The 26887-nt window shown below is 35.7% G+C and overlaps 1 long non-coding RNA gene across 7 annotated transcripts in view; it reads left to right on the forward strand.

Moving 5' to 3' along the window:
• The window catches only part of LOC147365738 (uncharacterized), a 101236-nt gene extending 81754 nt beyond the window's left edge, over window positions 1–19482 (forward strand). For 4 of the 7 annotated variants that reach the window (XR_015132321.1, XR_015132323.1, XR_015132327.1 and 1 more), the window contains one exon: window positions 292–1238. This is a non-coding gene — a long non-coding RNA (uncharacterized LOC147365738). Of the gene's footprint in view, window positions 1–291; window positions 1239–18944 lie in introns of those variants that run through there. The other 3 variants (XR_015132322.1, XR_015132324.1, XR_015132326.1) reach the window with 2 other exon arrangements.
• Window positions 19483–26887: the final 7405 nt, after the last annotated feature.

The following is a 26887-nucleotide window of genomic DNA, read 5'->3' on the forward strand; positions in this document are numbered from 1 at the left end:
TATTTCAAATCCTTTCTGTCATTGAATTGTGAGTTTAAGTGCATTTTGTTTTGTGTCTTTGTATTCCATACAGCTCTGTTTCCTTTGAACACATAGATATTCTAGATAAGACTGTCAGACTAAAAGATAGAGTGACTCTTGGGAGGTATTGGGGGAAAACCTGCACTGCGAATCTGAACAGATGTTAGAAATATGCTTTAATCCCTCAAGGCTCTTCAGATGTCAGTTGGCTTATGTTTCTGGACATTATCTGCTGGATCACATTGAGCTATCTCAATTTTATATTCCCAGGGATTGATTTCATTAATGAAGAACATGCCAGGACTTGGGATTATCTACAATGAAAGATGATTTCTTCAGGCCTGGTGAGCTGAAAGATGACTAGATGACCACTTTGTGAATAGAAGAAATTAAAGCTCAGGGCTGGTGTGAAGACTTTTAACAGCAAGCTGAAAAAACAACTGGACACACGTCAGAACTTTCTGGCAAGTGTTTACAATCAACTGGAACAATTTCAGGGCACATTAGGAAGAGGAGGAGGAAGAGGCCTGAACTGCTGCTGTGAGAAACTGGTGCACGGAGTTCTCATCTTACAGCAATTAAATGCCAAACATTCCCCCATCTACAGAGAGAATGATGTTGGGTTGAGTGAATGCTTAGAGTAAAAAAATATGTGTTACAGAAACAAACAGGAAATATGGCTAGGAAGTAAGGACGTATTCTGATCTGGCTTGTGAACTTTATGTTCAAACATCTTACTACTTTCTGAGCTAAAGGCAATAAGAGTTTAAATCCATCTATGACATTAGAATTTAATTTCCACATTATTACTCAGAAACTAAGTGGCTTGTGGAGGTTCAGAGTAGGAATTGATACTTATTTAAATAGATACCTAGAACATTTAGTATGTTGTCTGATGTCTGAATTACAGCAATTTTAACCTGCAACTATTTCCCAGGGTTTCTTAGTGCATTAGTATTGGGACAGGTTTTATGTTGGAACAGACAGCTTTGGTCAAATGATATTCTGCAGCCATGTGTGCTAAAAGAGAATCCTATGGGCATCCCAGGAACACTACAAAAATGAAGTTTTTATATACTTTCTTATAAAATATTAAATATCACTCTGATAAAGAGCTATTATTCTCTTATTTCCATTAAGGGATTGAGGATATTTCACTAAATCTTGAATAAGATTCTTTGGCATTCCCTGGGGGAATAAAATTCATTTGGAGATAAGCTTTTATTTATTTATTTATTTTTGTTGTTTTCTATTTTATTTTCTCATATAACTTAGGAATGATGTGTATCTGCTGTGTCCTCTATTAAGGCTAGTTTACTCCTCTTTCTAGAGCTATTTTTAGCTATTAGACTTTTGACACATTTTTATTCCCAAACATGTGAGAACAAAGCATGCTTTCCAAAAGAAAATTCTAGATTCCAATTCTGTTGAATAGTTCAGTCTCAGTTCAGTTCAGTTCAGTTCAGTCGCTCAGTCGTGTCTGACTCTTTGCGACCCCATGAATCGCAGCACGCCAGGCCTCCCTGTCCATCACCAACTCCCGGAGTTCACTCAGACTCACGTCCATCGAGTCAGTGATGCCATCCAGCCATCTCATCTTCTGTCGTTCCCTTCTCCTCCTGCCCCCGATCCCTCCCAGCATCAGAGTCTTTTTCAATAAGTCAACTCTTTGCATGAGGTGGCCAAAGTACTGGAGTTTCAGCTTTAGCATCATTCCTTCCAAAGAAATCCCAGGGCTGATCTCCTTCAGAATGGACTGGTTGGATCTCCTTGCAGTCCAAGGGACTCTCAAGAGTCTTCTCCAACACCACAGTTCAAAAGAATCAATTCTTCGGTGCTCAGCTTTCTTTATAGTCCAACTCTCACATCCATACATAACTACTGGAAAAACCATAGCTTTGACTAGATGGACCTTTTTTGGCAAAGTAATGTCTCTGCTTTTTAATATGCTGTCTAGGTTGGTCATAGCTTTTCTTCCAAGGAGCAATTGTCTTTTAATTTCATGGCTGCAGTCACCATCTGCAGTGATTTTGGAGCCCAGAAAAATAAAGTCTCTCACCATTTCCATTGTTTCCTTATCTATCTGCCATAAAGTGATGGGACCGGATGCCATGATCTTAGTTTTCTGAATGTTAAGTTTTAAGCCAACTTTTTCACTCTCCTCTTTCACTTTCATCAAGAGGCTCTTTAGTTCTTTTTTGCTTCTGCCATAAGGGTGGTGTCATCTATGTTTCTGAGGTTATAGATATTTCTGTCAGCAATCCTGATTCCAGCATGTGCTTAATCCAGCCTGGCATTTCGCATGATGTACTCTGCATATAACTTAAATAAACAGGGTAACAACAGACAACCTTGACGTACTCCTTTCCCAATTTGGAACCAGTCTGTTGTTCCATGTCCAGTTTTAACTGTTGCTTCTTGAGCTCCATACAGATTTCTCAGAAGGCAGGTCAGGTGGTCTGGTATTCCAATCTCTTAAGAATTTTCCACAGCTTGTTGTAGTCCACATAGTCAAAGGCTTTGGCGTGGTCAATAAAACAGAAGTAGATGTTTTTCTGGAATTCTCTTGCTTTTTGATGATCCAGTGGATGTTGAAAATTTGATCTCTGGTTCCTCTGCCTTTTCTAAACCCAGCTTGAACATCTGGAAGTTCTCAGTTCACATACTGTTGAAACCTGGATTGGAGAATGTTGAGCATTAATTTGCTGATGTGTGAGATGAGTGCAATTGTGTGGTAGTTTGAACATTCTTTGGCATTGCCTTTCTTTGGTATTATGTATAAAGAATCAAAACAGCTTTCCTGAGTGTCAGAAATTTTATAAAATAGTCTAAAAAGTTAAATTATTATGCATTGGTTTATTGAACTGTGGGAAACTACCATGAGGCTTTCATTTATTTCTAGTCACAGTCTGCAGTCATGACTTGTTGACTACCCTATCCCTCATATAAGCCCACCTTAGGCAGATTGTACATTCTTATGGTTACTCTCCATCATAAAAAAACATGTCATGTTCTTAATTCTCATCTTCTTCTCTTAATTACTCGTCTCTTGCAACTTTGTCCCAAAGACTTAAATTGGAGGAGAAATGTCTGTTTTTTCACTCTTTCCTCTTTCTTCTCTCTCTCTTTGTTTTCTCTCCTTTGTTTTTTAAAAAAAGAAGATGGGGAGGGCTGAATGTCTAGAATGAAACTCAAATTGTTTGTTCTTTTGCCTTTTGATGTTCTTCTTGGTAAGAGAGTTTGATGCCAGTTCTCCTTTAGAGTGCATATTTGAATTTCTTGGGGTGGTTCGTGTTTAGGAGTGGGATCTGCCCATTTCAAGGTTCCCTGATGTGAGGGGCCAAGTCCCATTTTATTTCTTCCTAATCACTTCTCAGACTTTGTTCCTGAATGTTCACTGCAGCAGGCCTAGATTGCCACCCTGGGCTTGGAACACCTGGACTCAAGACTAGATATTTTCCATGGGATTCAACTGACCTGCCTCCTTTTTGTTCCTCATGGTGATAGTTCAGATTTTCCACAGCTGCCCCCTCTTCTGATTTCCCTCTCCCTCCACCCGTTCTCCTTTCCTCTCGTTCAATACAATAATGAAAAATCAATAAGCCTACTTACTAATTTAGTGCCCAACTAGGGTTGGATGACTCACAAGCTGGAATCAAGATTGCCAGGAGAAATACCAACAACCTTAGATATGCAGATGATACCACTTTAATGGCAGAAACTTACGAGGCACTAAGGAGCTTCTTGATGAAAGTGAAAGAGGAGAGAGAAAAACGTGGCTTGAAACTCACCTTCACTTCATAAAACGAAGATCATACTATCTGTCCCATCACTTCATGGCAAATAGATGGGGAAAAAAGTGGAAACAGTGCCAGATTTCATTTCTTTGTCTCCGAAATCCCTGCAGATGGTGACTGCAGCCATGAAATTAAAAGACACTTTCTCCTTGGAAGAAAAGCTATGACAAACCCAGACAGTGTGTTAGAAAGCAGACACATCACTTTGCTGACAAAGGTCCATATAATCAAAGCTGTGAGTTTTCCAGTAGTCATGTACAGATGTGAGAATTGGACCATAAAGAAGTCTAAGTACCGAAGAATTGGTGCTTTCAAATTGTGGTTCTGGAGAAGACTCTGAGAGTCCTTTGAAAGCAAGAAGATCAATCAATCCTAAAGGAAATTCACTCTGAATATTCTTTGGAAGGGCTGATGCTGAAACTGCAATACTTTGGCCACAGATGGGAAGAGTCGACTCGTTGGAAAAGACCTGGTGCTGGGAAAGATTGAGGACAAGAGAAGTGGGTGACAGACGATGAGAGAGTTGGATGGCATCACCAATTCAATGGACATGAATTTGAGCAAACTCTGGGAGATAGTCCAGTTCATGAGGTTGCAAAGGGTTGGACATAAAATACCAGTTTCCTTTTTTTTTTTTTGCAGGCTCCTCTCCATGAATCCCGTCTCCCCAGGTTGGCATTGGGAAAGGCAGGAAAAAAATAACAATCCTTCCCCACAACTCCAGCAATTTTATTCCTGTTCCCCTCTACTTTCCCCATCCCTGCTTGTGCAACTAGATGGAAGGGCTTGTGGAGATTATTAAGGAGGAATGGGTTTAGCCACCACTTAATAACGTCTGGAAGATGAGTTCCATTGTTTGCAGTTCTCTTCAGATTGATTAATATAGGATATCTTTTTGTATCTCAGGCTTGAATCTTGGTCATCAATTCCAGGGTAAGAAAAAAAATCCCATTCATCACATTGCTATGCTTACAGAAAAACAATTTGTAGTATTCTCTATACATCAATCCATAAGGCATTATAAGTACTCCTGTCATTGGCTGTGCTTATGTTCACTTGTAATCTCATATTGTTCATGAAAGAATGATTGTAAACTTTTAAAGATTATCCAGGGATGTGATTTTTTTTTTAGCAGCTGATTTTTTTTTTTCTCCATCAGTCCATGATCTTTAAATCTGACACTAATGGCTGTTAACCACATTCTCCATAAAATTCTTCCTAATTTCATGTTCTGAGCTCCCAGATATAATACCTTTCAAATTTTCTTTATGTCATTCTCCTATTACCTTCTTCCTTGCTGTTATGGCTTACCATTCTAGACTGATGTTTGTAAACTTAAGTTGCTATGAAAGTGTGACTCCAGTTTGATTCAAACACACATTTATGTGTATTAGCCAGACTGACTAATCTAATTTAAAAGGAACTTTCACAGAGCTTTCACCAACTTTAGAACACTGTACTCATTCAGTATTTACCTCAAAGACAGACTCTGCAATACTTTCAAGGCTTCAATAGTGCTGTCCTTTTGTCTCTTTCCAGTTTTTTTTCAGCTCTTTGCCTCCCAAGCTTTGCTTCAGGCATTCCTGTATCCTCTTGTCCTTGGTGTCTTGGGAATATACGCTTTTTCCGGTCTCTGTGTTTTAGCAAATACTTCCCCTGCTAATAAGAAAGCCTCTGAACTTCACTCACCTGCCCAGATAATGAGTTTTAAATATTATACTCTGTCATGAAATATTTCTGGATAGCTCTAGCTTATAGAGATCTTTTCTCGATTACTACATCTTATGGGTAGACCTCGTTTTGTTGGACTTTTCATTCAGTATGTTTCCTGCTATGTTTGTTCCTCCTTGGATTTAAATATTTTGAATCATTAATACGTTAATACTTACTGAGGTTGGTGACCATATCTTAGATTTCTTTACATGCCTTGAAAGAGCTAGCATATACAAGTAGATAATATTTTTAAAAGTATAGTTTATTGTGCTCAGTTGCTCAGTTGTGTCTGACTCTTTGTGACCCTATGGACTGTATAGCCCACCAGTCTCCTCTGTCCATGGGATTTTCTAGGCAAGAATACTGGAGTGGGTTGCCATTTCCTTCTTCAGGGTATCTTCCTGAACTAGGGATCAAACCTGCATCTCCTATGTCTCCTGCATTGGCAGACGGGTTCTTTACCCGCTGAGCCTCAAAGAATATATAATACAGTGCAGCAGAAAGAGCTCCTGGCAAGCCCTCAAAATAGCAGTGTGGTCTTGGGAAATACTGCTTTCTGTCTTAAACCTCAGTTCTCTGGTCTGTAAGATAGGAAAGTAATGTCCCTTCTGTCTACTCTGAAATATTATTAGAAGTTGTGAATAGGATGTGAAGAGTTTTTAAATCTGAAAATAAAGATTTGCCTATTACTTTAAATACATTTAGAAAAATCTGCCTAAACTTACTGTAAGTTCAATATAAAGAAAACACAAGAGTTGGATGGAAATGGAGATTTTTCATTTTCTACACTCGAAAGGACAAATTGCTTATGCCTTTCTATAGAAAAATTTTCAGGTTTGAGGACATAAATTTATTTTATCAGTTTAGTAGATGACAGTGTTGCTGCACACAGCAAAATTTTGTGTCTTATATAAGACCAGTGGCAGAACTAGAAATATACAAACCTTAAGGGCACAACAGAGGATGAGATGTTGAATGGCATCACCAACTCAACGGACACGAGTTTGAGTAAACTCCTAGGAGATGGTGAAGGACGGGGAAGCCTGGCGTGCTGCAGTCCATGGGGTCACAAAGAGTCAAAGACAACTCAGTAACTGAACTGTGACTCCTGGGGGTCTGAATATCTACTTAAGTTTTCTATACTGTTGTAAAATGAATAAAGCAACTAAGAGTTTGAAAAAAATTAGTTTTGAAATATGGGGTTTTATACTTTAATACATCTGAAATCTAATTTTTCTAAATTTAAAAATATGTCCTCTGTAGTTTTGTTTAGCATGATTTGAAGACAAAGAAGGAGTTGATGATAGTGAAAAAGAATGTACAGTATTCTGCCTGGTATTATTGAAGGAAGTTCCAGGGTTTGCATTTAGGGAGATCAACTTCTAGTCTGCCTTTTGGGTTTATAACTTATGAAAGATGACTGAAACATTTGAAAACAATTAAGTACACTTTCTTATTCTGTGACTAATAATTCACCTTAAAATGTTGGAGAACAGTGCACACCCAGAACTGTAACTACATAGATTTAGATCAAGTTGACTTTTTATTTCCTTAACATTCTGGCTTATTCTGTTGAGGCTTGTGATGCAATTCTCAGCAGAGAAACAGACAAAAGCCAGCATATCCATACAGTATCACATCAGAATGGGAAGAATGTGCTTTGTTTCACAACCTCTCCATTGTGGTAAAGCAACACTGGGACCAGGCTAAGGAAATGCTGACTCAGTGTTTCCCATCTTAGAATTTTAACAGCAATACCACAGACCTTCCTACCCCCTTGCCAGGGAAAATTGCCTTTATTTGGCATAAATAATTTAAGTATATCTTATTGCTAAATTAGTATTCACTTCTAAATTCCTGAACATGTTTACCACAAACACATTGTTCCTTCCAGCTTAAATAATATATTACTTTAGGGACTAATTCTGTGGCTTTTACTTAGGAAATATAGTCCCAGAAGTAAGTCAGTTCTAAGCTGTAAATTCACTCTAGTTCCATCATTTTTTTCCCCAATTCAAGTGCTGTTCTCAGCCTGTGTTAATAATGAAGATTTGTTCGAAGGGTCCTGGATGTGATTATTGTTTTTATTTTTGAAATGGGAGTTAGATAACATAATTTCTTTGTTAGTTTACTGATTACACTAAACTTTTTTAGACAGAATTTTTTTAAAAATAATTGAGTTTTTTTATACTGAGGAATAAAAATTGGTGAACAACTTTCTGTATAAATTATTTATCTCCCTTGCTCTAATCTCAGTACCTTTAAAAACACAGATTAAACCCATTAGAAAAGTTAGTTAAAACCACTTTCTACTTTTAGAAAAAAATCTCAAAACTTTATCAAGATGCATAGATCACCTTTGCATTTTGTGTTTTGCTTTTCCCCATCTGTATACAAGACATGTTCATGTCCTATAGTTACTGATTTGATTAATATTACTTATATCACCATCATGCTCTTTCCCCTCAGCCACTTTCTTGATTCAGTTCCTCACTGTCTCTTTCATTTTGAATTTCATCCGTTGCTGGACTGATCTTCTTCTTTAGTTTCATTTTAAGCTGTTAGTAATAAATATTTGCATTCTTCAGCAGTATTTTCAATTCTTCTCCCTCCAGCACATGGTAAGGCTGCACTGTTTTGTGTCGCTGTATGAAATATGAGCTGTGACATGTGTCTCTTCTTGTTGGGAACCTCCAATGGCTGAAGTCACCATGCCCCCTACCATCCTTTGCTATTATTGCCAGTGATGCTCATGTGTGAAGCCTTTGTCAGCCAGCATCCTTGAATGAGAATGAAATGGAATAGCACTCTTGCCTCCACCCTAAACCCCAGACAAACCAAGAAATAAACTTTAATTTTTTAAGCCGCTGAGAATTTTAGATTTGTTTTTGACTGCAACGTAACATAAACATTCTTTACTGATAGACTATCCCACTCAGAAAAGAAATCTTTGAAGAGTGGTTTTTTTCAATATGCAAATCTTTTGATGTTACTACTGTGTTCAAAATTCCTATCTCTGGTACCAAAGGCCCTTTATGAACCGGCTTCTAACTTTTAAAGTCAATAAGAGTTTAATAATGTGATAAATTTTCAAAATATGTAAAAATATAAATCTTCTATGTATAATATAATGGAGTTTCCCAGGTTACTCAGCAATAAAGTATCTGCCTGCCAATGCAGGAGACACAGGTACAATCTCCAGGTTGGGAAGATCCCCTGGAGAAGGAAATGGTAACCCACTCCAGTATTCTTGCCTGGAAAATCCCATGGACAAAGAAGCCTGGCAGGCTACAGTCTATAGGGTCACAAAAGAGTTGGACACAATTTATCAACCAGACAACAATGACAATAATCTTCTTTCATTCAATCAACTAATATTTACTGAGATGTAGGCATCTAAACCTTTTGTATTCAGAACAATCAGAGGGTAAAGTATATTTATTGTGACAAATGGAAGGAGCTTGTGTTTGGGCATTTCAAAGAGCTGGGTGGGGAATCCTGCCAGCGGCACTTAATAGTTGCATCATCTGAGACCTGGTTTTTAACTGCTCTGAATTTCAGACCCCTCATACAGAATAAGGATGACAATCCCTACCATAGACAACTGGCAAAGAAAACCTCTGCCACAGAGGTTTTAATTAAGCCATACATTGAAAGGGCTTGGCATGGAAGCTCAGTTATTACTGGTTCAGTCTTTTGCAGGTGAGAATATAGAAGCTCAGAGTTGAACATCAAATGGGTTTCTACACTTTTCCAGGTTTTGCCATTTCAGGCTTTGTACATTCAAAACTGATTTAAATTTCCTTTTCCTTCCAGATTGTCATTTTCTGTAGTTTCTTTTCTTTATTCTTCAATATCTATGAACCCTGCTTTGTTTGGGGGAGGAGAGGCTGCACAGAGGCAAGATTGAGGTCACAAGATCACTTGAAGCATTCTCAGGGTCCTCTGGAATCTTTAGGTGGAAATTTGGACAGTATGGCGGAAGCATCCCTCATCACTTCTAAAAGATATGTATCTTTCATTCTATCCATAAAAACTGCTTTAGGGAAGAACTTTCCTGTGACTACAGGTTAAAAAAACAAACAACCAACCAAAACCCTGACAATTAAGGCTCATAGACACGAGGAAGATTCTTTTCTGTAATGGTGACATATGTTAAGGCAATATATCAGGGCAGCTTGGGATTTATTGGCAGCTCAGCAAAATAAAGAAACCAGATACTTCTTAAGGTTACTGTCTTTATATTGTCAGTTGTCTTTTCTTAACACCAGAAATTTTAAAGAGATAGGAATTAGAGTGTCTGTTAATGTCATTTAGCTTTTGGAATATAGGATATATGCTTGCTGCTTAGGGAATCATTTCTCCCTCCTGAACAAAGAAATGTTGGCATTTTTTAGTGGTGAAACTCCTAAATTTCATTCACTTCTTTACCATATATCAACCATTATGCCATCATAAAAATTATGTTTTAGAAAACTCAATAATGTAAAAGCATTGGAAAATGGTAATCTTAGGTAGAGAAAATACGTGAAAAAATGTATGTGCTATTTAGGCATGATTTACAAGGGAAAAAACCGATCTAAATTTTTACATGGAAATACAGAAGAGTGTTCTTTAGTTTCTATTTCTTAATTTACTGTATTTTTAAAGTTTTTCAAAGACCCACATATTTTTTTGCTATTATAAATATAATTACTCATATATATATGAAATTTATCTATTTTGCATACTTCTATAATTGGTGACATTATTGAATTCTTATTAATTCTTATTAGTGCTGGTAATTTCTCTGTTGACTTACAATTTAGCAGCCCATAAACATGTTAAATAGTAGTCAATAACCATGAATTAGTTGTGATTTTAAAAGAAATTTTCTAATGTTTTATTATAGGTATGCTAGCTCTAATTTTTGCGACTTCACTTTCACTTTTCACTTTCATGCATTGGAGAAGGAAATGGCAAGCCACTCCAGTGTTCTTGCCTGGAGAATCCCAGGGATGGGGGAGCCTGGTGGGCTGCCGTCTCTGGGGTCGCACAGAGTCGGACAAGACCGAAGCGACTTAGCAGCAGCAGCTCTCATTTTAAATATATAGGTATCATTTATTAAGTTACAGAAAGCAGTTGCAAGGTGGCTCAGTGGTAAAAAATCCACCTATCAATGCAGGAAATATGGGTTAGATCCCTGGGTTGGGAAGATCCCCTGGAAAAGAAAATGTCAACCCACTCCAGTATTCTTGCTTGGGAAATCCCATGGACAGAGGAGCCTGGTGGGCTGTAGCCCATGGGTCTCAAAACAGCTGTACATGACTTAACGGCTGAACAACAACACATTGATATTTATAGATATTTTTAGATTTTGGGATTATCTTTAAAAGCTTCATAAAATGAACTGCAGCCTTCTACCTTTTTTATGCCTCAACATATTTTATAGAATAAATATTATCTGTTCCATGTAAATTTGAGTGAATACACCCATGGCATTGCTAAAACTGGGATAAATACTTCTTTTGTTACTTTAAAAATCCTTTTATGATTAACAGTATAGTCAGTTATTTGATTTCTTTCTTTTCAATAATAATAGTTCATTTTTCCTAGAAAAACATTAATCTCCTGCAGTTTTCAAATTGAATACCAATGATATTTTATGCAATTTTATGACCATTTTAATATTTATCTTTCTGTAGTCTTAGCCCCTTCTCATTTGCAGGTTGTGTGTGTGTGTGTGTGTGTCTGGTAGTTTAGGTTAGCCAAAGGTTACTTCCACCTGGAAGAGACACAGTTTTTTCCAGATTATCTCTCTTTGTTTCCTCTTTGACTGGATACCTCCTACTCATTCGTTATGGCTCAGCTTAAATAGAACTTCCTTAGGAAAGTCATTCTGATTGCCTCAGTTCAGTGAGGTTCCAACCACGGTCTGCCATATCTCACTGTATAGTTCACTTTGGCTAACTTTAATTAAGCAGTAGATGCAGAAAAATAGAAAGATAAAACAGAGTACCTATATATATATGTGGCTCGGAAGGGTTTCTGGGGATCTGGTAATTTTTAATTTGGTGATAAATGAATTTTTCACTTAATGATAATTGATTGAACTCTACAATTGCTTTTATACATCTTGTAGATTTTTGATGTTATATTTCACAATAAATGATTTTAAAACTTGATACACTATTCTTACTTTTCTCATTTTCTCCTGGTGAGAACTTCACCACAGAGTTGACCATTGTCCAAAGACAGGACTTGGGCACTACTGATGTGACAATTTGGAATTCACAAAAGATTTAAAGTAGGAAACTCACAATAAAATTTAAGAAGAGCAAATAAAGAAGTAGGGAAACAAGTTATGAAGCCATTTCAGTAGTTCTCATGACACTTTGTTTCTAGAAAAGATGGAGTTAGAGGAACTAAATTTACCTTGATGCCTTTTTGAACAAAATCACAAACAAAGTATGTGAGAGAATGGTTTTAAAGGCATTGTATATAAGGCAGTAAAGGACAGTGATTCTTGAGACACTGGAAACACATGAGGTGAGGTCTACAGTTTCCCAAGTGAATTTCTTGATAGGGAGTCCAAGTTCTTGTGTAGGAAGGAGGAATCCAGGCAGAGTCCAGTAGACTCCTTAAATTGATAAGATGGAGCTGACCATCTAGGGAGACTAAGGCAGTTAGAGTTCATAGGACAAAATATTGGAGAGGAAAGAGCTACACAGAAAGAGAACTTCTAAGATACGCAGAGAGCCGCCCTCTAGTATTCAGCTGAATATTCATCAGCTCATTCATGTAAGGAAACTATCAGATTAATCCAAAAGGATTAGAGAGAACAATGCCCAAGATTCATACAAGAACTGGAATAGTGCCTGTTCCTACCAGTCAGACTGGAAAACCTTATGATACATGAGGCTTTAGGCAGAGCACCCAAGAGAGTCTTGGTTCATTAATGGCCTGAAGGCTTCTCTGATTCTGCCTAACAAAGCTTAAAAACAAAACATAATAAACTCATTTGCATCCCAGAACAAAATTCAAGAATATTTATGGGAATACAAAAATATCTAGCATCGAGTAAGGTAAAATTCATAGTGTTTGGCATTTAATTAAAAATTATTCAATTTTCAGAAAAGAAAAATATGACCCATAATAAATAGAAAAGACCAATTAAAATATACCTAAAATTTAAACAGATGCTAGAATTAGCAAACAAGGACATAAAAAATTATAACTATATATTTTATATATTCAGAATGTTTTACAGAGACATAAAAACTTTTAAAAATTCAAACAAGCTCTTCCCTACAAATATTACAATGTCTGAGATAACAAATACACTGGTGGAAATGTAAGTTGATGCAGCCACTATGGAGAATAGTATGGGAGTTCCTTTAAAAACTAATAATAGGGTTGTTATAGTGTCATCTACGCCACTCCCACTTTTCTGGATATATATGAAAAGATGTATCCAGAAAAGACAAAAACTCTCATTTGAAAAGATACACATACCCCAATGTTCATAGCAGCTCCATTTCTGTAGCCAACATATGGAAGCAACCTACATGCCCATCAACACATGAATGGATAAAAAAGATGTGGTGTGTGTATATATATATATAATGGAATATTAGTCATAAAAAGGAATGAATGCCATTTGCAGTAACGTGGAAGGGCCTAGAGATTATCCTATTAAGTGAAATGACTCAGAGAAAAATAAATGATATCACTTATAAATAGAATCTAAAACAGTGATACAATGAACTTATTTACAAAACAGAAATAGACTCACAAGACATAGCAAAGAAGGTCATCAAAGGGTAAGGGTGGGAGAGGGATAAATTAGGAGTTTGGGATTAACAGATTCACACTACTATATACAAAATAGATAATAAGATCCTGGTACAAAGAACTATATTCAATATCCTATAATGAACCATAATCTTCCCTGGTGGCTCAAACGGTAAAGCGTCTGCCTGCAATGCAGGAGACTGGGGTTCAATTCCTGGGTCAGGAAAATCCCCTGGAGAAGGAAATGGCAATCCACTCCAGCACTCTTGCCTGGAAAATCCCATGGACGGAGGAGCTTGGTAGGCTACAGTCCATGAGGTCACAAAGAGTTGGACATGACTGAGCGACTTCTTTCACTTTTCATTTTCACTTTCAATGAACCATAATGGAAAAGAATATGAACATATATATATATATATATATATATATACACACACACACATATAACTGAACCACCTTGCTATATGCTTGAAATTAGCACAATATTGTAAATCAACTGTATCTCAGTTTAAAAATCTTATATGCAACAAACATGATATAAGTTAAAAAAAACTGGAACAGTATTTTCCTAGAAAAGGACATTATAATAATTGTCTTTAAATATTGAGAGGATTGCTGCATAGGAGAAAGAATTAATTTTTCTATATCTAAGTAGAGATGAATGGGTAGAAATGTTAAGAAAGGAAGATTTAAAAATCAATGTAAGGAATAACTTTAGAGCAATTAGAGCTGTTGAAAAGTCGAATGACCCATTTTTTAGCTAATGAATTCCTGCTTATTGGCAGTGTCAAACACAAGTAGAAGGACTTATGTCAGAAATGCTGTCAGTAAAATTTCTGAACTGGTGAGGGTTTGTTAAAAAAAAAAAGAAAGAAAGGATGGCCTTCTAAATTTTTTTCTCTAAAGAGCCCAATTGAAGTAGGTCAACAAAAATATTTTTAGAAGGGAGAAAGCACTACCTTGGAGACAGAAACATTTAAATCTCCTGCAGACTGAAGAGGCACAAGAACTTTACGTCCAAACAAGCATTTTCAAAAATCTCAGTCCTGTTCATGAAGGAAAAATTCTACAAAACCCCATTGAGTTAAAATATCAGGATCAGGTTATTATGTGTCTCTGAGAATAATGGAGATGTACTCTCTCTTCTTGTCCCTGTGTAGTATTCCAGAATATTTGTTCAAAGAATGGCTGTTTACAAAAATTAGCATATTGCTTTTCTGTCCCTTGCAAATTAGCATCCCTAAGTGGCTAAAAGATTTTTCTAGGCTTCCAAGGGCCTCTATAGCATTCATCAGAGTAACTCAAGCTGAATACATTTTTTTGCTTGCACAAATTTGTTGCTAAGCAGAAAATTTGGTACATCTAATTATGTAATGCTACTTATCCTTCTCCCTAGGAAACGCCCCAATTTTCACAATGTTAGAGAGCCCCAAACTTAGCCAAAGCATACTTTTTGTTTCTTCCTGGATACTGGGCAACAGGGGAGTCTATGGGATAAAATAAGATTCATTACCTCTGTCATTAGAAGATTGAACCTAAATAAAAGCCCTTTAAAAATAAGCAATGTTTATCATGAATTGCTTAATGGTGCTGGTTTCAAATAAGTCTTTATTTTAAAGGACATGAATTGTATTTTCCACTAATCTAGGGTGCTGATAAAACTTATAACCAAGGATTCAGAATACTTGAAATGGCATCTGAAATAAGATTCTTAAACTTCCACTGTACTGACTTCAAATTTTGTGATAGGCTTAATAGAGGATGTATTTCTGGCCTGCTTAGCCATCCAACTGATCTTGCATCTGGAACTGACTCCTCCAGGTGGTTACTACACCTGTGACAAGCTGCAGGTGACCATCTAGCTTACCTCTGCCTCTGGCATAGTCATGATGGGATTACAGATAAATTCTCTTTTTGTTGGTACTTTTTTATTCTGATCAGCAGTCTAATTGAATAAGAATGCTCTTTCTGTCTTTATTATAGATTGTAACTTAGTACTTTTTCATCTCAAACATGAAATTCTGTGGAAAGATATGTGTGAGTTTCTTAAAAGAGACTTTGAACTTCCTGTTTTGTATTTCCCAGCCTCTTGAACCATGTGTTTAACATCTCCCTTTGTTACAAATTATTTTAATATTATCATTTTGCCTATGATTTCTCAGCAGCATACATTTAAAAAAATGCTATTTAGCATTAATGTTAAAAAATAATTTGCATCTCTATGAATTCAGATCTGTCAATGATTCTTATCTTTATGCCTTGTTACCTTCGTAAATCTGATCAAAGGCATTAAGCATTAAGCTGGTTAACTGAGTAAGTAGTACCTGTTTGTGTCTGGAGTGGAGGGATTGATAGTTCATGTCTAGTCTAGTAGTTATTATGTCCCCATCAGTCCCAGTATCAAAGAACATTAAGTAGGACATCCAAGGTGCACCAAGAGGCACAGTTAGTCTTTTTTTCTTCCTGATATTCTTTGGCTTCTTGAGCTTGAACTTGGCAACCAAATGATTGATCTTTGATTTGTCAAATTCTTCTTCTTTAAATGGGTCTCCAGGCCATTTAAAGAAGGTTTCCATCTTGAATAGGGAACTTGGTAATATCAAAAAAGTCCAAAGGACTAAATCAAAGATCCAAAGGACCAAAGACCAAATTATTACTTGACTCTATACAGCAATATTCTCGTCCAAATAATAAGAAATAGCATAAAGCGTTGGCCCTTTTCTTTTCAAGGCCTTAGTAAATAAAGGATTGCTTTCTTTTCTCTATAAAGGAAAAAGCCCAATTTTGCTATAAATCATAAATTACAAGGAGGCATGCTTCAATATTAAAAATGGAATAAATGATATAAAATTTTAAATTGTGAATAATTAAGATTGATTCTTTTTCATGGTTTAGTTTTGACCCTCCCAAGTGTTTAATGGTCATGTAATTAAACAATTTTTCTGTTTCATTACTTATCCATATTGGGATTAATATGGATAATCCAAATATCTGTGTTTGGATACTGATCAAGTCCTTTACTTTCTAGCTCTGAATTTTCCTATGTACAGATCCAATGCCTTAGGAATAAGAAATTAAATGTTAAATGGAAACTCAATTGAAGGTCATTTTGTCTTTTTCCATTATAGCAGAACCACAAAATACCACATTTAGTGAGATTTGACTTTCCATATAATTTTCTACCCAATGATATAATTTCTTTATAGTTTGCTTCTTTTTCTGAGCCAGTTTCTTATTAGTTAAATGTCTATTTGGCAGTGATATATTTGTCCATTTTAAAATGTGGAAAAAAACCCCTCCACCTGCATTTCCATTATTAGCCTATTTAGAGTTTTGGTCTTTGTTTGGCTTACCTACTGTTTGTCCTGCTAAGAGACCTTAGCAGATGTAGGGCAATGTAGTAGGTGTTGAAGGACATGAAGTTAGAGAAAGGAAAAAATATAAAATTCAAGGACAACTGGTGACAATCACCTTAATTTCTCCTGGTGGTAATTTATTACATCCGGAAATGCTGGGCTCTTCAATTTTTTTATTTCACTGTGGAAACTTTGAAGAGAGAACAGGATATAACATGCCAGAAGTATGTCAAAAAGGAGAGGAAAACAAAATAATGAGACAAACTCTTCATTTTTTATGTGAAACAGCAAAGGAAGACGAGTCTTTTCATCTTGTCCAAATGTCATATTCCATTATTTCCTTTTGAAAGTTTTTTTTTTGAGGAAATCTAGATTCTCTGCTATGGACTCCTTTGTAGTAATGAGTGCTACAGTTAACAGTTTTTGATATTTATTGAGGATTATGAAGGGAACTTCCCTGGTTTCTTAGATGGTGAAGAATGTCAATAAGATCTGAGGACCAGAAATTGTACACAGTAAACAATGAATTGATATGAGAAAAATTTGAAAACTATACTGTTTTATCTAATGTAAATTATTGCATCTATTATTAATGCCCTTTCACAATTTACTTGAATGTTCTGATTTATTTTTATTATTTTCATGTTTGTAAGGGTTTACATTTAAGGGAAGTGGTAAAGTCTTCAACATTTTATTAAATATTAAAGTTGGGGTTTGGGGGTCTAACTCTATTTACTCCTTAGCTGATTTGATGCTTGAACCTGAATTATATTCACCCAAGTACAAGTGAAGGGAAAATGGGAATAGGAATATTTTTTCCTCATGTTTAAATAGCTTTTGTACTGTCTTGAAGCATATATGCTACTTTTCTGGCATTTAATCATTACTGCATAGCTCAGTACACATTTTTTTTTACAGAAATCTGACCTATTTCTTCTCAAAGAAGACTGTATTTTTGAAATATGAACATTTGAATCTTTGAGTATCAGATTATGTGTGAATAGGAATAATAGTAAAAAAAAAATACAGAGGAGCTGTGACAGTAATATAGACAAAATTTACATTTGGTTTTGGGCTATGTTTTGAGTGTAGAGTTGAATAGCATCATAATTGATATTATATAAATGAAAGTACTTCCAACAAAATAATGTCTCAAGATGTGTTAGAAGGCAGCTTATTCCTAATGTTTTATTACTTATAATTTGTGGGGAATACTTAAATTGGTTGCTTTTGTGAACTTAATATAAAATGTTGGCTATTTTCTCCCTCTCTCACTATTTTATCATATCATATTGTATTTCTTTGGGACTAGGAAAATAAGTAGGTGAGAGATTTATAATTTTTTAAAAGATATAGTTTAGCAACTGCTGGCCAAATGTAGAACAAGTTAAAACAGATAAGGTTAATATCAGTAAAAACAATTGCAAAGAAAAGAGATAATCAACTAGTAGGAAAAACTTGGAATATGTATTAATAAGAGATCTAGATTTATCCATAGATTTACAACTAATTTTCCATTTCTTATTTTTCCAGTTAATCCCTTTGAGTCTTAATTTTCTTATCTGCAAAGTGTGGCTTAGAACTTCTATTACTTCAAATATTTGCAAGAGGGGGTGGGACATCAACCAGGATGCAACAGCCACAATAAAAAGATAACCTTTCCCACAGGCGGACTCCTGAGTTGTTGTATGAATCAAGTTAATAATATAGAACTTTATAAACTCTAAAGCACTTAACGCATTACCTTTAACAAAAAGATAACTAGGGCATGCTAATAACACTGAACTGTGAGTTTGGACTATAAACTCCAGTGAAGAGACTGGAGTTTTGTGACTTTATTGTGACTATAAAGCTTGTTGACATATGAAGAGGATTTGATAAGAGGATAAGGGACCTACTCAGACAAGACAGGGTAGGGTACGATTGGCTACCATTTTCAGGGTTGGTCTTTGATTCACACACAGAAGCATAATCGTGTACTTCAAAAACTGTAAACTTTTTGCATAAGCATCACATAATTATTATTTGTCTTATCTTTGCAAGGGAGATATATTATAATCCAACTGCCAGATGAAGAAGCTGAGAGACCCAGTGGTTAAAGGCCTTAGCCAAAGTCATAAAACTAAGGAATGTCAGGGCCAGTATCAGAACTTCTAAGGTGGTGTGGTTTCTGCCACATTGTCAGTGATGGTTTAGATATGGGATGATAAAGTGATGAATATGGATAAAAGTTCAAAATGCTTAGATTTAATATCTCTGTTTTGAATCCATCATTTTCCTCCAGAAGGGTGCTGGAGCCAGGAAACTACTCTTTCAGTGAAAAATAGAGGAAGAAACCACTTGAATCACAGCTGAAATATTCAACCCAATCAAAGCAACCTTCAAGAGCTGACAAGTAGCCACAGCTTTGAGAGTCCATGCAAGTAAGCCAATAAATCATGCTATTTATTAAATGTCCTATTAAAATGACACTGGAATCTAGTCCTTTGCCTACATTATTTCGGAGTTGCCAAATTTAAAGATGGTAACAACTAGCAAAATACCCAGAACTTCTAGCAAGCATGGGGAGGTAAACCATTCCTTTCCTGAAAAAAAAAAAAAAAACCAAACAGCTGTTGTATTTGTGTAGTTGAATCCTATGAGGATGATATCATAAAGAAACTTCTTGGATGATGACAGATATTTTAAGGTTCCTAAAAATATGTACTATTTTAGGAAATATTTAATGTCATAAGATCATGACTTGTAATTTTAGAGAGTGTTGTATGAGATTTGAATTGCTTATTAAAATACTTGTATTAAAAGGGTTTATATTTCTGTTATACTTTTTATCTTTCTCATGTTTTTTCATATGTAGATATCTTTTGAACATTTATTGAGCATGTTTTCATAACTATGAGAACTTAAGTTTATGATATTAAAATTTATATTTGATGTATACATACACTTATATAGTATAGAAAGTAATTTCACTTAAATAACATTTTGAAATAAATTATGGTGGTAGAAGAGGATCCGGGTCTAGAGGCTCTGCTTCTTATGCTAATATTTTGTAGACAGAAGACTCAATAAATGTTACCTGAATGATTGAAAAAATAAATGGGATTATCTCTGAGCTTTAGTTCCCTCATACATAAAAGACAAAAATACTTTTGATAGTGTTTTTTTTTAATGGGGAAGTTTATATCTAATTTCTGTTATAGTGACTGGACCACAACAGCTGCTTAAAAATGATAGCTGTTATATAAATATCAATTTCCTCTCCTACTTCCTGTTTTTCCTTTGATTCATTTTAGATGGAAATCTTTCCAAAATGTTGCCCATTCTTGTAATAAAATGAAGTTATCTGTGCTATGCGCTGTGTTTAGTCGCTCAATCATGACAGATTCTTTGCAACCCCATGGACTGTAACCTTCCAGGCGCCTCTATCCAAGGGGATTCTCCAGGAAAAAATACTGGAGTGGGTTACCATGTCCTTCTCCAGGGGACCTTCCCAATCCAGGGATTGAACCCAGGTCTCCTGCATTGCAGGCAGATTCTTTACCATCTGAGCCACCAGGGAAGCTCAAAGTAATTTTTGTGTGGAAGACTAAGAGAATAGCAATAACTAATATTTATTGTTTTACTATGCTCTAAGAGCCATAAGAATCATAATGTTTTTCTTAAATATAAGGAAATCAAAGCTCAGATAGGGAAAACAACATCTTCAAAGCCATATAACCATTTAGTGAAGAGACAGAGTGTAAATCTAAGCATTTGGACCTCCAAATTCCTGTGCTTGGCTCTAACGCCCAACCATGGTTATGACAGTGGGCTTGTGTACAGGGAGACTGTTAGAAATTACTAGTGCTTGTTTGTCCTACACTGAATAGTCTTAATAGACTAATACTAATGTGCTTTTACAAGTTCAGGCTGTTTTTGATGATTTTTTTGGTCTAATGCCTGTTAGCTGGCGACTTAAGTCATTTCCCCCTTCATAGTCTAGGAGAGAGTGCTTTTTTTTCACTGCACCAGTATTTTGTAGGTTGAGAAATCATTTAACAACATGTTTAAGACTCTAGATAAGACAAAAATAAATATGCCTGAGGAATTCTTCTCTTACCAAAAGATATAAAATTTAGCAACTGAGCTTTTAAGGCAAACTCTTTATGAATCTGACTAATGCTTATTAAGTGTTGGGCATTAGGTAGCATATAAAAATGGGAAAGACTTGTCTGTTACCCATAGACCTTACAATCAAGTCATTCAAGGTGCCATATTATGTGCAGATAAAAACTACAAGATAAGTTATATGTTTAAATTAGGGAATACTCATTTCTGAGTCAGAGAGAAGACAATATAAAAACTGTGAGCATACTTAGAACTTCTCTTGAAACAGAGAGTATCAATAGATTTTCCTTAAGTTGAATTGAATTATTTAAGTTGAATTCCAAGATCCTAAAGGTCTTAGTGAATATAAAGTGCAAATAATAAAGGCCAGCAAATCATGGGCAAAAAATAAAGAGTAGGAAAGTTTATGTTCTGAATAAATGTCTTCTGAACAAGTATATTTTAACTCAATTCTTTATATTGGAATATAAAGATGAAATGAGTTGTTTTCCTGTTCCATCTTTGTGCTGTGCTGAAATTGACTAGTAGGTATTTTTGTAGCATTTCCTAGTGTGGGAGATTGTATTTTCCAAAAATGGCTGCCACAATATTTGCCACCACATGTACTCTTCAGCAAAGCAACAATAAAACACATTTCTGGACAGCAGAGAGTAGATGAAGTGAATGGCTGACTAAACAGAGCAAAAGAAACTATGATCCAGATCACTCTAGGTAAGGGCTACAGGGGAGCGGGGGAGCCAATCTCAGAGAAAATCTTGGGGGTAAGAAAATCGGGACCATTGAAGGTATCTCCTATAAAAAATGCTTCTTCTGGTCTTGCAAGGCCCCCCTTCACATGCCTGATGCTAAACAGGCAGCTGGAATTTATCCACATGCAAAAAAAAAAAAAAAAAAAATACAGCAAAGGGCTTTTTCTAGAACAATTGAACAGTTTTTCTGAGGAAGAGCTGAGGTTGCCTGAGGTGGATTTTATAGCCTAGAGTAAAACCCTATGTACATTGATATCTGGGGACCTAAACCTCCAGGTAAACTTCTTATTTGTACTCTCCAACTTGAAACTTGCCCTTTGACAGGTTCTGCCTGATGACTCAGGTTTCTGTCTTCCTACCCTTTCAAAAAATAGATGTATAAAAGCAACAGCAGAGAAAACCACCCAGCTACTTTGAATCATCAGCCTATTTATTTATTATTAAAAATACAGGGACATGTAGAGGCCATTAGGTATGTGAGAAAAACCAGCAGCGTAGAAGAGAAAGATCATAATTAACAAAACAACAAAACTCAGGGCAAGCAAAGATAATTCAGGCAATCAAAGAGAATATTAAATGAAAATTTCTATATTTAGGAAAATTCAAAATTTATTATAGTCACATAAACAGAAGAAAATAATTTTAAATGTGAATGATCAGAGAAACCAGAAGCTGTTGGATATTTAAAAAAGAGTATTACCAAAATATGGTTTAATGAAAGAGTTAGAAGATAAAATTGATCAACCCTTCTAATATACAGGAAGAAGAAATAGAAAACATGAAAAAATGATAAGAGAAATAGAGGATTCCTCCAAAAGGCCCAATTTCTGAACATCTCACTGGAGAGGAGTCTCAGAATAGAAAACAGAAAATGTGAAAAGGAGCAAATAATCAAATAAATAATAAAAACAAAAATTTCCAAATCTAATAAAAGAAAATTTCTTCTGACTAGAAATGTTTACCATAGCCTAACCCAGATACTTTTCTGCAGTGATTTTCTGGGCTCCAAAACCACTGCAGATGGTGACTGCAGCCATGAAATTAGAAGATGCTTACTCCTTGGAAGGAAAGTTATCACCAACCTAGATAGCATATTAAAAAGCTAAAACATTACTGTGTCAACAAAGGTCTGTCTAGTCAAGGCTTTGGTTTTTGCAGTGATAGTATATGGATGTGAGAGTTGGACTATAAAGAAAGCTGAGCACAGAAGAACTCATGCTTTTGAACTGTGGTGTTGGCAAAGACTCTTGAGAGTCCCTTGGACTGCAAGGAGATCCAACCAGTCTATCCTAAAGGAGATCAATCCTGGGTATTCATTGGAAGGACTGTTGAAGCTGAAACTCCAATACTTTGGCCACCTGATTCGAATAGCTGACTCATTGGAAAAGACCCTGATGCTGGGAAAGATTGAGGGCAGGAGGAGAAGGGGACGACAGAGGATGAGACGGTTGGATGGCATCACTGACTCAATGGACATAGGTTTGGGTGGACTCCAGGAGTTGGTGATGGACAGGGCAGCCTGGCGTGTTGTGGTTCATGGGGCTGCAAAGAGTTGGACATGACTGAGCAACCGAACTGAACTGAACTGAACTGAACCCAGATACATGAAAGTTACACACAAAGCATAAAGACAAGATTACAAAATTTGTCAGAAATATGAAGAGAATATAAGAATATAAAGAATAGGAGGAGAATATAGTGGCAAAGAAAGAGGAGGAACCTTACTTTCAATCAGTGGGGTGAGGGTAAAGAGGGAGGAGAGAAATCAGTGGAGGGACAATTCTAAAATTCTGAGGGAAAAAGATTTTGAATTTATGATTTTATTCTCAGCTAAAATTGTCAACTGAATGTGAAGGCCAATTAGAAATATTTTCAAACATACTAAGATTGTGAAGTCTTACCATCCATGCATTTTTCCCTTGAAAAATTGTTTAAGGTGTTACTTTAGTAGTGTATGGGAGAAATCCATGGAAGATCTGAAATCCAAGAAAGCATCAGACTCAGGAATTAGGAAAGGGAAGTATTAGCACGTAAGCTGTGCAGACAATCTAGAACATATTGGTTCAGGTTGGAGCAGGAGATTGGTGTGCTCAGGGAGAGTACATCTCCAGGAAAAAGAAGAAAGATTCCATGCAGTAAATGGCCAGATTAAGACAATGGGAAGCTGTGGAATATTGTGAATACAGATTTTTTTTTTCCACCAAAAAGGAAAAGAACTGAAACTCTAAGGGAAAAAAGTTGTATGAATCTCTCATGGTTAAAATACAAAGCAAATTAGACTGTGGCACAGAGTACTAGAAAAAAAAAATAGAGTTGATTTTGATGGTAGTGATGTTTCTCTTTGCATAGCACAGGGTATGAAACACTGGACCTGTAAAGAGGAAATATAATTTTAACACACAGTTTTGAAATACAAATGATTCATAGGCACAATAACAAAGTACTATATATAGGGGTTCAATGATCAAAATTAACCAATAGATAAACATGTGGACCATTTTTCACTATCTTTACCCTGAGAGTTTCAGTGACATGTGATGTGACAGATTTATTGAACTGACTAAGTAATGAAATCATGTCCAAAATGAAAAAAAAGTCAAATTTTATCTGAAGAAGCATTTCTGTTTTAACAACTTTTGATTAGTCTACTGGAGGGAAAAAAGTGATCTTAAAATATGAATAACATCACTCCAAATATAAAATATTTCAGTGGTTTCTGGCTGCACTTAGAATAAATTCTAAACTTTCCCCCAAGACCCTGTATGTCTGGATTCCTTTCAACAATTATTTATAGGGTTTCACACCACATTCTCAGCATCTCGTCTACCTAACCATGGTTCTGACCACTGTCATCCATCCACAGCACCCTCCAACATTTCAGTTCGATGTTTGTTATATCAGCTCATTCTACTTATTAAAAGTATCACGTTTTTTTTCTTTTAAGCTTGTGTTTACTTTTTGTTTCCCACCAGGAGATAAGTTCAAGAAACAAGAATGATGTCTGTCTTTTTCACTGCTATTTCCTTGCTGTTTGTTCTGCAAGTTTTAATATTAATACATATGGAACCCACATTCTCAGTGACATCTTGTTGAGTTCTTAACAACATCTAAGACAATGACTGTTAAAGATCATAAAATCTGAAGGGACCTTGCTATCTTTTGAAAAAAATTTTCCAATGAGGTCCATCTTGAAAGCACATGTATAATACTTCAGCTTGGACAAGCTCAGGCCCACGAGGACTTGGCTAGGTTGTGGGAGAGCTTTGGATAAGTGAAGTGTCTCACATTTAAAAGGCCAGAACAGGTTATTAAGAATGCTTTGTAAAATTAATAACAAAGGGTGGTGTGGAATTATTATAGTAGAATTACAGCCAGGCCCTTTTTATGAATTTTAAAATGAGCAGGATGCTACTCTGAAAGTATATTTCTCATTTATTGTACTTACTCCAAAATTTATGAGAAAACAGTTTTGAAGAAGGTAAAGTCACTGTTATTATCAAGTGTGATGCCAAAATGGATTATTAAGAAAACAATAAAAACTGTTATTGAGGATGTATGAGATGCCAGGCACTGTACTGAGCCATAAACATGTATGACTTCATTTAATTTTCCTAAAGAACCTCTGATTTCATCCCTCTTGTACAAATATTACCAATGTTCAGGGATGTTAAATAATTCAACCAAAATCTCCAATTTTAAAAGTGGCAAACTCAGGCTTCTAATCTACAGTATAGCGTTATAACGGTCAAGATCAGAAGGCAATGAAAAATCAAGGTAATTTAAATGAAGGAGGAGATAATCTTTCCTAAAATATTTATTCATGTAATCAAAATATTCTGTATGTGTAGTTAAAAATTACAGTGTTTTTCATGATGCCAAGAGTAAATTAGCAAATTCTATGCTAAAGGCATAAAGACAAAGTGACATAGAGTTCAATGGATTTGGTGATGATTTTTATAATAAAGAGGTCTAAGAGCTTTAATACTTTCTCCTAATAGAACAAAGATTTTTTAAAATGAAGTAAGAATGCTTTTGCTGAATAAGATTGTTGTAGTGAGAATATGATTTAATGCCATTTAAATGCCTTGGGAAAACCCGTGAAGAGGTTACACTTGTGTATGAAGTCCTAAAAATCAAAGGGTACTTGGCCATTCATCTGTAATCACACTTCTTTTCCATTTTACTGAAGAAATTTTTACTAACAACCCTCAAGATAGGATTTGTGTAAAATTCATTACTCTATTACTCAAAATAAAATCATTGTAATAGGTTTATGCAGAGTAGGTATTCAATATTGTTGAATATATTAATTAATGAATAAAGGATACTAAGTATTTATCATATTTTTACATAATATTTTGTGCTTTAAAACACAGTATCTCATCTAATTTCTAAATAACCCTGTGAGTTATTATTTATATTTATTTTTAAACTTCATTTTTGTACAATTCAATTTTTACTATTTGAAATAGAATTTAAAGTGTTATGTTTGGTCATTATACCACATACCTACGGAGAAAGCAATGGCACCCCACTCCAGTACTCTTGCCTGGAAAATCCCGTGAGCAGAGGAGCCTGGTAGGCTGCAGTCCACGGGGTCGCTAAGAGTCAGACACGACTGAGCAACTTCACTTTCACTTTTCACTTTCATGCATTGGAGAAGGAAATGGCAACCCACTCCAGTGTTCTTGCCTTGAGAATCCCTGGGGAGCCTGGTGGGCTGCCGTCTATGGGGTCGCACAGAGTCGGACACGACTGAAGCGACTTAGCAGCAGCAGCAGCATACCACATACCTATGATCCAAATGCATGTACAATCATTAATTGGAAATAATTCTGTTCAAGGCTTAAATCTTGCTTTGAAGCACTCTGCAGCAGATCAGGTAGTATTAAGTACATTTTACAATTTTTCAAAACAAGGCTAAGGCAGAAATGTACCTTATACCAAACAGCCTTAGGTGTTTGGAACCCAACTCCTCTGACCTCAAAATCACTTATTTTTCCATAATAACCTGTTTTAGTATCTTATCTTTTTGTTGAGAGCGTGGCTCGTTGGGATATCTGAAGAAGGTGAGACGTAAGAACATGTGTATGTTTTTCTTTTCCAAGAATCACACGGAGCATATACCTCACTGGCTTCTAAGTATTAAACAGGGCTGGAAGTGTTCAATTTCCAGCCAGGCTTTGGTAGCTCAAGCATTCTATAACCTTGATAGAAGCAAAATGATTGAATAATTCTTAAAACGGAAGATTGTATTGAATTTTAATGAAATGCTCTTTAAAAATACATATTGCTTGGCTTTTCTGGGCTCAGTTTCCTCATTCAAAAGAACACAGTTGGATTATATGGCATCCGTGCTCCTGCCAAG

The sequence above is a fragment of the Bos grunniens genome, chromosome 9 (assembly GCF_055505025.1).
Source record: "Bos grunniens cultivar Pamir isolate PY7600 chromosome 9, Bosgru_T2T1.0, whole genome shotgun sequence".
NCBI classification, from domain to species: Eukaryota; Metazoa; Chordata; class Mammalia; order Artiodactyla; family Bovidae; genus Bos; species Bos grunniens.